The sequence below is a fragment of the Anomaloglossus baeobatrachus genome, chromosome 5, assembly GCF_048569485.1.
Source record: "Anomaloglossus baeobatrachus isolate aAnoBae1 chromosome 5, aAnoBae1.hap1, whole genome shotgun sequence".
Taxonomy (NCBI): Eukaryota; Metazoa; Chordata; class Amphibia; order Anura; family Aromobatidae; genus Anomaloglossus; species Anomaloglossus baeobatrachus.
In genome coordinates this window covers 81,633,499-81,645,692 of record NC_134357.1, presented here as the reverse complement: position 1 = coordinate 81,645,692, position 12,194 = coordinate 81,633,499, and the positions used below count along the sequence as shown (strand labels likewise).

The window sequence follows — 12,194 nt, the reverse complement described above, 5'->3', positions numbered from 1 at the left end:
CCCACTCCCCCATCAAGATGCAATCAGCAAATTTTGCTTTACTTTTTCATGTCCATCACTATTTCATTAAATGACTTGTTTGAAGGGCCATGGTGAATGAAGTATTTATTGATTTTTATCACTTTTATATAGCGTTATTAATTTCACATTGCTTTACAGACATCATCATCACTGTCCCCATTGGGGTTCACAATTTAAAGTCCCTAACAATATGTCTTTGGAGTGTGGGAGGAAATTGGAGAACTCGGAGGAAACCCATGCAAGCACAGGGAGAACATACAAACTCCTTCCAGATGTTGTCCTTAGATTGATGTGTGCATGATCAACCACAGTACCATTCACAAGGGATTCTTCAAAACCCTGGTTCTTGGGATCATTGTTGGTCCCAGAGGTCAGGCCCCAAGCAATCTGAAAATAATTCCCTATCCCAAGAATAGAGGATATCTTCTAGGGTTGTGCTAACCCCTTTAAACAGATTGTCTAGGGTTAATGTAAATTTCTCCATTGGATTGCAGACATAGAAAATAATAAACACACCAATACTGAGCTTCACCATGTCCAATATTGCCTCCCCATCAACAAGACAGAAGTTGTACTGTGTACGGTTCTGATTTGACCCACATGGGACAGAAGAGCAGAGTGCAGTAACTCTGCCCATAAAGAACTTCCTCACCCTGGTGGAGTGTTGGCGTTAGTCCAGTCTTGTGTGCCAAAGCATGTGCTGTGTGTGTGCGTGTGCGTGAAGGATGATACGGGCGCTGGGCTGTGGGGGCTCCGTACTCTTTGGCCAGAGAGAGACTGTGTGTGTGGATTACTTGGGGGCGGTGTCTGACTCTTAATATTCTCTTAAGGGTGGTGTCCATGACCCCACAGCCGGTCTCCTTCGTAGACGCAGTAGTAAAGCACGTAACACCTGGGGGTCAAAAGGCAATCAAAAGTTTACACAGTTTATTTTCCTTCTCACCGATATGACAGACATGGCCTCACTCCTACTATTATGCTGCTGTTTTCTCAGAGGTGTTCCCTCTCGGCTTATCCCTGCTATCTTGGACCTCTTGTCCGCAGGTTGCCGGGCCTGTGCCTTCGTTACCCCACTCTTCTTCACCACTTTCCACTTCTTTGCCTAGACGCCTCTCTTGTCTCTCGGCTTTCTAAACCCCTTGAGGTGAATCATAGGTTCCGGACCTTTAAGAAGTTACCTCAAGGTTCCCTGACCCACCCTCTCTCCATGCCGCGTCTTTAATCCACGAACCCTTTTGCAGAACTGGCTCTGAGCTCTCTATGTAACCAGGAAGTTACTCTCTACTCAACACTAGTTCCACCCCCCCCAGAGAGCTGAACCTGACATTAACTGTTTCTATTACTAACAAAATCTATCTACATAACATTCCTATCATTAGAGGGTATAAGTCATCATTTTGCAATGAGGCCCTATGAATTCTAGTTATTCTCCTGGGTAGGTAGGTATACTGTTTTTTATGCTAGGAGAACATACTGTATATGTTGTGAACTATGGCAAAACTTTGAGCCTGTGCACACCAGGGCAAAATCTTTAACAGGATTCCCAACTATCATGGGTCTTTAAAGGGAATCTGTCATCACTTTGACCTTTTTAACACTGTTAATATGGGCATACAGGTTATAGAATGCTGAAAAAATCCATACCTTTAGGTCTCATATCAGATGCCTTGTGGAAATATCATCTTTTATCACTTTAGTAAATGAGCTCTTCCAGGCTATGGGGCAGATATTGCCTGGAAGATAACTCCGCCTCCAGAGATCATTTTAATTATTTTAAATAAAAGGGGCGTTACCAGTGTGAGAGAAGCAACTGACACAGAGCAGGAGAAATGAAACTTGATTTCTGTCACACACATTTTTGGCAGCTCTCTGAGCTCTGCTTCATTGCAACATAGTTACAACCCTGTCTGCCTGTGAGATGGAGGCTGAAGCTGAGAGGAACCTGCAGAAGTGTCAGTTATAATCACACACAGCTCTGCAGTGAGCGCAGAGAGCGGCCATCACACATCACACTGGTAACGCCCCTGTTATTTATAATAAGCTCTGAAGGCGGCGTTATCTTCCAGGCAGCATCCGCCCCATAGCCTGGAAGAGCTCATTTATATAAAGTGATAAAAGATGATATTTCAACAACAAGGCATCTGGCATATGAGACATAAAGATATTGATTTTTTCAGCAATCTATAACCTGTATGCCCATATTTAAAAAGGTCAACATGGTGGCAGATTTCCTTAAATAGTGTAAAAGGGGCTTTACACGGTAGCGATATCGGTACCGATATCGCTATCGTGCGTAACTGCCCCCATCGTTTGTGCGACACGGGCATATCGCTGCCCATCGCGCACAAAATCGCGCTCCCCCATCACATGGCTTACCTGCCCTGCGACGTCACTATGGCCGGCGATCTGCCTCCTTTCTAAGGGGGTGGGTCGTGCGGCGTCACAGCGACGTCACACGGCAGCCGTCCAATAGAAGCGGAGGGGCGGAGATGAGCGGTACGTAAACATCCCGCCCACCTCCTTCCTTCCGCATTGTCGGTGGACACAGGTAAGGAGATGTTCCTCGCTCGTGCGGTGTCACACGCATCGATGTGTGCTGCTGCAGGAGCGAGGAACAACAGCGCTAATGAGAGGTGAACGATTTTTGGTTTTAGGACGACCTCTCCACGGCAAACGATTTTTGCCACTTTTGCACATAAGTGTCACATGCTGCGATAACATTAATGACGCCGGATGTGCGTCACTAACGACGTCACCCCGACGATAAAACATTAACGATATCGTAGCGTGTAAAGCTCCCTTAAGTCTTTTAGGGCCCCCCTAAGCTCCAGGGCTCAGGTAAGACAACATCCCCGGCACCCACTAAAGTTATGCCCTGAGATGTGATCAGTGTCAAATATGAGTGTCATTATTACTCCCACAAGGTTTGTAACTCAACTTTACTATAATCAAGAATTCGTGTCCCTGGATAATTAGGCAAATATTGCCTATACGTCTATAGCAAAGCTGTATGGTTATGCCAGTGTTGACTATATTGGAAGGAAAACATCAGGGTATCTACAAATAAATATACTCTGGAACGCTCTACCTCAGCATATCAGACTCTCCCCTACCGTGGAAAGCTTCAAGAGGAACCTCAAGACCCATCTCTTCCAACAAGCCTACAACCTACAATAGCCCTCAGTCCAGTAGACCACTGCGCAACCAGCTCTGTCCTCACCTATTGTACCATCACCCATTCCCTGTAGACTGTGAGCCCTCGCGGGCAGGGTCCTCTCTCCTCCTATACCAGTCTGTTTTGTACTGTTAATGATTGTTGTACGTATACCCTCTTTCACTAGTAAAGCACCATGGAATAAATGGCGCTATAATAATAAATAATAGGGATGATCGAATACCTCAAATATTCGGCTTTGCGAATATTTTCCGAACAGGTCGCCGCTATTAGACTATTTGCGAATATTTGATGCACAATGTAAGCCTATGAGAAACCCAAATAACAACTATTCGGAAATATTCTGGCTTCCCATAGACTTACATTGCGCATCGAATATTCACATAGCGGCGACCTAATCGGAAATTATTCGCGAAGCCGAATATTTGAGTTATTCGATAACCCCTAATAATAACTAAATGCTACTTGGCACTATAAGGTTGCAGCGATACCACACTGTAAAGAAGGAAGCGGATCTGATATCACGCATCATGCTCTGTAACGTTTAATGCTTGTGCTGTAGTGTTTATTATGCTTTTTTGTATTCAAGCACAAATGCTCTTTTTAGTCAGTTAGATATAGGTAAAGATAAAAGGGTTGTGCAGGGGTACATGAAACCACTTGGGTTTCTCTGCCTTGTGTATGAGCATATACTGGTTAGTAAAATCACCAGTGGTTTGGTATTATAACACCGGATAAGGCGGCCGGACCATGAATGAGACGTGTGTGCGTTCCGTGTAGCCATGGGGTTAATGACAGGGAAGGAGCAGCCTTATCTCAGGTACAGCTGCACAGATTACAGCCTGCTACTGCTGATAACCGCTCCAGGAAAATAATGGAGCTTTGTGCCGGCTGCGGGTCACCTGGATCCCTGCCTTCAAGTGTTCTTTTCACCTTCTCGTTGTTCTGCCAAACCTCAGGCCTACTTGTACAATATAATATAGAGGTGTGAGAAATGAAAATGACTCAGCTACGAAATTTCCTAATGTCCTCCCTGACATCCAGCTCCGTCTTTGAAGTAGGCTGACCACCATGGTTCAAATCCCAGTCATCTATATGACAGCATGGTGAGTCACGTTACCTGGCACTAAGTCTAGATTGTCAGCTCTTTTCAGAAACAGAATTCACTATTTTTAGAAAAGTCCATGAAATCTAGTAACAATCTGGTTTGTAAGAGCTTACAATCACATTTTCTTTCATCAAGAAGTTTCTTTAAGGTCACGGACAATGCAAGAGGAGTCCATCTGTAAAAGCTACAATGAAGACCCCCATACATTAGATTACAGTTTCCTGTACCCTCTGTCTCATTACTGTCCCCCGACAGATGGTTGGAGGGGATCAGGTTTGGGCAGTTTATATTCAAACATCCAATCCTCTTGTAAGGCTATGTGCCCACGCTGCGGAAAATGCGCGGATTTTGCCGCGGATTTCTCGCGGAAAAGCCGCGGATTTCCCGAAAATCTGCAGCTCAGGCACTTCCCAGCCATTTCTATGGCATTTTGGAAATGCTGTGCCCACGTTGCGGATTTTTCCTCAGCGAATTTCGTGAGGATTTTGATCCGGAAAAATCTGCAACATGTCAATTATTGTTGCGGATTTTCATCCGGATTTTGGCTTTAAAATTGGGAAAAAAAAAAAAAAAATCCGCATCAAATCCGCGGCAATTCCGCGGTTAATCCACGGCAAATCCGCACCTTTGAAAAGGTGCGGATTTTGCTGGAAAGCTGCGGATTTTGATGCAGAAAAATCCGCAGCTACATTCTCCCGTGGACACATAGCCTAAGAAGTCAACTCCAGAGGTCTCTGACAGCTTCTTTCTCCCCTCTCCCCATTGAAAATACATGACTATTTCACCAAGCGTTCATGTGTCTCTATTAAATCCGTTAAAATAACTGTCAATCAAACAAACGTTCAATCTGAGCGCCCATTTATCTCAAATATATATATATAGGCAACTTAATAGATGTACTGTGTAAACTTGCTTTGAGTTCACATACCTGAACATAAAATATACCAGAAGTATGCCATGACCTGCTTTTATTAGTGTTCACCATATTGGCTTAATAATTAGGCAGTTTTATAGTTAGGGTCATTCTGGATCCATCAATCCCAGTTATGTGTACCTTTATTGTTTAATTTTGTTTTTACATAAAAAAAGCTTTTTTTATTGGCAAAAAATGTTCCATCATTTTTTGTACCTTATTTTTTCCCTTTTTTTTTACTTAATTCCACTATGGAGCCTGAAATATCACTATTTTGATTACTTATGTATAGCAGGCTATAAGACCTACCAGTTTTACACTGACAGGAGGGCTGTTAGTCCCTGCTTTTTGTAGGGTCTAAGTATCAAACGGAGATTCTCACAAATTTCGCCGACTGTCATGGTGGCAATGGGTTCTGTTCAGTTTACAGATTCAGACACTCTGCCTGATAATTCCTCTGGTGTCTGTGATCTACACAGGTAGACTCGGGCATCAACCTGTTGACTGCTAAATCAGAGGAATGCTAGCTGATGGAGTTAAGGCCGCTTTACACGCTGTGATCTCGCTAGCGAGATCGCTAGCGTGCGTACCCGCCCCCGCCGGTTGTGTGTCACGGGCAAATCGCTGCCCGTGGTGCAAAAAATCACTCGGACCCGTCTCCCTTCTTACCTGCTTAGCGACGTTGCTGTGACCGGCGAACCGCCTCCTTTCTAAGGGGGTGGTGCGTTCGGTGTCACAGCGATATCACTAAGCGGCCGCCCAATCGAAGCAGAGGGGCGGAGATGAGCGGGACGAACATCCTGCTGCCCAACTGCTTCCTTCCTCATTGCGGGTGGCCGCAGATAAGGGGAGGTTCTTCGTAACGGCGGTGTCACACATAGCGATGTGTGCTGCCGAAGGAACGACGAACAACATTGTACCTGCAGCAGCAACAATATTTGGTAATGGAGCACCGTGTCAACGAGCAACGATAAGGTGAGTATTTTTGCTCGCTAGCGGTCGCTCGTACGTTTCACACACAACGACGTCGCTAACGAGGCCTGATGTGCGTCACGAATTCCGTGACCCCAAAGACATCACGTTAGCGATGTCGCTGCGTGTAAAGCGGCCTTTAATCTCTGCTAGTTTGCTTGTTTGGCTCCCCCAAAGCAGGTGATGAAAAGAGCCTATCACAATTGCTTCCCTCCTATATACAGTTAGGTCCAGAAATATTTGGACAGTGACACAAGTTTTGTTATTTTAGCTGTTTACAAAAACATGTTCAGAAAAACAATTATATATATAGTATGGGCTGAAAGTGCACACTCCCAGCTGCAATATGAGAGTTTTCACATCCAAATCGAAGAAAGGGTTTAGGAATCATAGCTCTGTAATGCATAGCCTCCTCTTTTTCAAGGGACCAAAAGTAATTGGACAAGGGACTCTAAGGGCTGCAATTAACTCTGAAGGCGTCTCCCTCGTTAACCTGTAATCAATGAAGTAGTTAAAAGGTCTGCAGTTAATTACAAGTGTGTGGTTTTGCATTTGGAAGCTGTTGCTGTGACCAGACAACATGCGGTCTAAGGAACTCTCAATTGAGGTGAAGCAGAACATCCTGAGGCTGAAAAAAAAGAAAAAAATCCATCAGAGAGATAGCAGACATGCTTGGAGTAGCAAAATCAACAGTCGGGTACATTCTGAGAAAAAAGGAATTGACTGGTGAGCTTGGGAACTCAAAAAGGCCTGGGCGTCCACGGATGACAACAGTGGTGGATGATCGCCGCATACTTTCTTTGGTGAAGAAGAACCCGTTCACAACATCAACTGAAGTCCAGAACACTCTCAGTGAAGTAGGTGTATCTGTCTCTAAGTCAACAGTAAAGAGAAGACTCCATGAAAGTAAATACAAAGGGTTCACATCTAGATGCAAACCATTCATCAATTCCAAAAATAGACAGGCCAGAGTTAAATTTGCTGAAAAACACCTCATGAAGCCAGCTCAGTTCTGGAAAAGTATTCTATGGACAGATGAGACAAAGATCAACCTATACCAGAATGATGGGAAGAAAAAAGTTTGGAGAAGAAAGGGAACGGCACATGATCCAAAGCACACCACATCCTCTGTAAAACATGGTGGAGGCAACGTGATGGCATGGGCATGCATGGCTTTCAATGGCACTGGGTCACTTGTGTTTATTGATGACATAACAGCAGACAAGAGTAGCCGGATGAATTCTGAAGTGTACCGGGATATACTTTCAGCCCAGATTCAGCCAAATGCCGCAAAGTTGATCGGACGGCGCTTCATAGTACAGATGGACAATGACCCCAAGCATACAGCCAAAGCTACCCAGGAGTTCATGAGTGCAAAAAAGTGGAACATTCTGCAATGGCCAAGTCAATCACCAGATCTTAACCCAATTGAGCATGCATTTCACTTGCTCAAATCCAGACTTAAGACGGAAAGACCCACAAACAAGCAAGACCTGAAGGCTGCGGCTGTAAAGGCCTGGCAAAGCATTAAGAAGGAGGAAACTCAGCATTTGGTGATGTCCATGGGTTCCAGACTTAAGGCAGTGATTGCCTCCAAAGGATTCGCAACAAAATATTGAAAATAAAAATATTTTGTTTCGGTTTGGTTTATTTGTCCAATTACTTTTGACCTCCTAAAATGTGGAGTGTTTGTAAAGAAATGTGTACAATTCCTACAATTTCTATCAGATATTTTTGTTCAAACCTTCAAATTAAGCGTTACAATCTGCACTTGAATTCTGTTGTAGAGGTTTCATTTCAAATCCAATGTGGTGGCATGCAGAGCCCAACTCGCGAAAATTGTGTCACTGTCCAAATATTTCTGGACCTAACTGTATGCTACCTGGATCCTTCCACCTATGCCAGCTATAGTTTATCTTTGTTGGTCTGAGTAGGTGTGGTGATCCAGACTATCTGGTGTGGTACCTGTTGTGGTGTTAACTCTTCTTCCCTTTTTGTTGCTACCCTCCTGCTCTTGTTTTTCTCCTGAGTGTTTCTTTGTCTAGTCCTGTATCTTTGCAGTGTGTCAGAGTTTTAATTTTCCCTTGTCTGTCCTTATGTGTTTGCCATCTTGCTCTTGCCCCATCTATCTCTGGGTGAGAAGGGGGTATTAGAGTAGTATTTCCCAGGAGTATGTAAGGCATGGGACTCCAACGTCTACACCATTAGGAGTAATCTGGCGATGAGGGATAACCTAAAGTCACCTAACAGAATGGACAGCATAGGAGCCCCCTGTCCCTCGTTATCCCGAATTAACATTGTGACACTAACAGGCCAACGTAATTGGCAGACCCTCCAAGCTTCTGTTGTGGGTTGCAGATGAGGATAAACAGGGGGTCTCCTCCCACAAATTCATACAGCTGTCATTATTAATAGTGGCATCTAAATGGTTAAACAGCCGTGATTTGTGCTAACACTGATTGTTGCATTGTAGCAGGTTGTCCCTGCTTATGAGCCAGCATCATCACCATGCCAACTGTCACGCTTCCCGGTTCCCGTGCCGCGCTCTCCGGTCCCCGTGGCCCGCTCCCCGGTTCCCGTGCCCCGCTCTCCGGTTCCCGACGGCGTCCCCTGCTCACCACTCCGGTCCCGGCTTTCTCTCCCTCGCCTGCACCCCCCATGTGTCCTGCTCCCTGCTCCCGGCGCTCCTCTGCGATGCAGGACACACAGCCGGGCACTCCTGCTTCTTCTGCACCGCTTCCTGTACTGGCTTCTGGCACACGGGCCTCGCGCATGCGCATTAGGGTGCGCGCGCGGTCATTGATCCTCTCTTAAAGGGCCAGCACCCAGAAACAGGATATTGCATAGACAGGTACAGGGTATATTAGGATTCTCTTTCCTGGTGTGCGGGGCCTATTCTACGTGTTTAGTAAGCTAGGAGTTCAGGTCCCCGTATTGCTTTGTCCAGTATTAACCCCTGTCTGTCTCGCAGAGCCTGTCCTGCCACGCCAGCCGGTCCTGACCACGTCCGTTCCAGTACTCCTGACGGTGACTTTGGCAGATGTTCCACCACCTCTTCAGCTCCGCCAGTCTCCGGTCCCTGGCTCCATTTGGTGACCTGTCCTCTCGCTCAGCAGGTTCCGGATTCCGCCTGACCCTACAACCCGGCCTCGGACCCTGAGCCTCGTCACCCGGACTACCGTCTAGAACTCTGTGTTCCCAGGGACATCTTCCTTCCAGCTCTCATACGGACTGTCTTGCTACCAGTAGTGCTTCGGCTGCCGTGCATCAAGGCCCTCTGGCGGGGTGACCGGCCTCGCTGCCTCACCAGGGGAATCCGGTGTACGGTCCAGTGTTTCCACCACCCGGACGTAACACCATACATCAATGGCCGATACAATGAAGGGTTAAAAAAAGTTGCCCATTGCTGAAATAAAGACATACTATGAAACATAATTGCAGTCATTTTATAGTGTAATGTACCCTTCTGCTAGAAATGATATCCTCCCATCTGTTAATCAAATGACATTATTTCCTACCTTAATGGCCACAATGGAGTCTCCTCATGGGCCTAACAGACCTAACTCTGGTGGTCAGAAAAAAATGTAAATAGGGGCAGCCTAAAAGGATCGTGGTAAGAAGGCGTCACCAATTATCCAAATGTAAGTTCAAAGGATAGCTACCAGTTCTGGGCTAAGGTGGGAAAATATGTGCTTCAACTAATGAAAACAAAAATGCATACAGTGAGGGGCTTGTTAGAATGATAAGGGGGAGTCTTTCTGGTAGTATTAGGCTTTAAAGGGAACCTGTTACCAGATTTTTCCCCCATGAACTGCGGCCACCAAAACTGAGCTCTTATATACAGTATTCCAGAATACTGTATATAAGAGCCCAGGCCATGCTGTAAAATGTAAGGGGCTGTCTGGTCCGATGGGTGTTGCTGCTCTCCGGTCTGATGCCTTCTCTCTGCAGTCATCTCTGTCCTCCTTCTTCTGAGGCTCGTGTGCATGATGCAACCTAAGTCATCCACACAGGCCATCATTGATGTCCTGCGCAGGCGCATGTGCACTTTGATCTGTCCTGTTCAGAGTAGATCAAAGTATTGTAGTGCACATGCGCTTTCATCTCTAATCTTTCCTTGCGCCTGCGCATTACAGTACTTTGAGCTACCATCAGTAGGACAGATCACAGAGTGCCTGCGCAGGACCGCAATGGTGGCCCGGGCTGGATAGAAGGAGGATGGAGATTGCAGCAGAGAAGGCGCCAGACCAGAGAGCAGTGACACCCATCAGACCAGACCGCCCCCCGGGGGAGTATTAGAAAAGTGTTTTTTTATGTTCTACACAGCGGCCTGGGCACTAATATACAGTATTCTGGAGTGCTGTACATAAGAGCTCACCGGTGGTGGCCGCAGCTTACAGGGGACATATCTGGTGACAGGTTCCCTTTAAACCAAATGTTTAAGGACCAAGACTGTCAGAAGCAATAATTAATACATTAGACAAATCAGGATTTGCATGGCAATCATTTCATGGCTTTTGGGTTTAAGGAAACCTGTCAGGTCCCCTGTGCCCTCCAACCCAGCAGCATTGAGACCTGTGTGCCCAAATTCCCTCCCTAACCCACCCTGTATAACGCTATTCACTGATATGAATGTTTAAAAAGATGAAACATAAACCTTGCTTTCTTTATGCTAATTAGGCCTGTGACTAGTCGAAGGGGCATTAGTTCCCCAGACTAGTAGGCCCTTCCTCCATGTTATCACGCCACTGTGGATGTGATAATATGATTTCCATAAGCCAGCGTCACCGCTAGCTAGTTGAAATCTCGCACATGCGTGCGGCTCATTTCATCGGCATCTGTGCGCTTCAGAAACAGGGTGGACACTTCCCTACTTCATTAGGCGCACTGCAAATGACCGGAAGTTCTGAAGATGGCTCGCATACATGTCTTCTCAACTTCCAGTTATGCGCAATGCACCTAATGAAGCCGGGGCGTATACACCCGGCTTCACAGGTGGACTGACATGGCAGAAATGAACCACGAGATTTCCAAGAGTTGGTGGTGACGCTGGCTCATGGAAACATGATAACATGCAAAAATGGCCTACTCGTTTGAGGGACTAATGCCCCTTTGACTAATCAAGGCCCTAATTGTTTTTTTTAAACATTTATATTAGTGAATAGCATTATACAGGGCGGGTTAGGGATAGAATTTGGACATACAGGTCTCAATGCTACTGAGTTTGAAGGCAGAGGAAACCTGACAGCTTTCCTTTAAATATAGTGGAATTACTAATAAAATGAGCAGCTTTCTTAAATCGCTATTTTTTTATTTTTTTTTCCCAATTTTTATTGTAGCATTTTCTTTTCTTATTTTTAAGCTAATCCAGTAATAATACATGCAATGTGGGCGAGAGTGTAAATATTCAGCGACAGAAGGGCACTTACAATTTCTTTGGAAGCCTTTTCCCATCACTTCAATATTTGCATAAGGACTAAAACAAAATAAAAAAAATAAATTTCTCCTGCCAAACTTGGTCACGTCTTGAAGATACACAGAAGCTATTCAAAGTTATTTGAAAGGTCACGATACAATATGTGATCAGGATGAAAGGAAAATGCAAAGCTTATTTAAGAGGGTCTGGGGCCTTAAAAATCCACTTCAAAAAGATTTCTTCTTTGTGCAAAACACCAGAGCACCAGAAGAACAGCAAAGAGGTTTGGGAAGGAAGAAGGACAGATAGCTACAGCTCAAGCAAAATTCAAACCAGACATATGATAAGGTTACGGTGGGCAAAACGCTAACTGAAACCACCCATCGTACTGAGCAGGGCTGAAGTCTACATCTGGCCCAAATACACACTGTTCCTCCACACAAAGAGATTCATTTCAAAGATACCCAGATTTCTTGTAGATACAATCCTAAGACTGCCGGGAAACCAATAACCTACTCAGATCGGTCCCCTCTGTGATGATGGCTTCCATCAGTACTGTTGTAATAAATACATATATCCACACACAAAG

At 45.3% G+C, this 12,194-nt stretch overlaps 1 long non-coding RNA gene across 1 annotated transcript in view; it reads left to right on the top strand.

Moving 5' to 3' along the window:
* The window catches only part of LOC142313327 (uncharacterized), a 79,863-nt gene extending 70,262 nt beyond the window's left edge, over positions 1–9,601 (top strand). Inside the window, exon 4 of the long non-coding RNA XR_012754418.1 lies at positions 9,161–9,601. This is a non-coding gene — a long non-coding RNA (uncharacterized LOC142313327). The remainder of the gene's footprint in view (positions 1–9,160) is intronic.
* Positions 9,602–12,194: the final 2,593 nt, after the last annotated feature.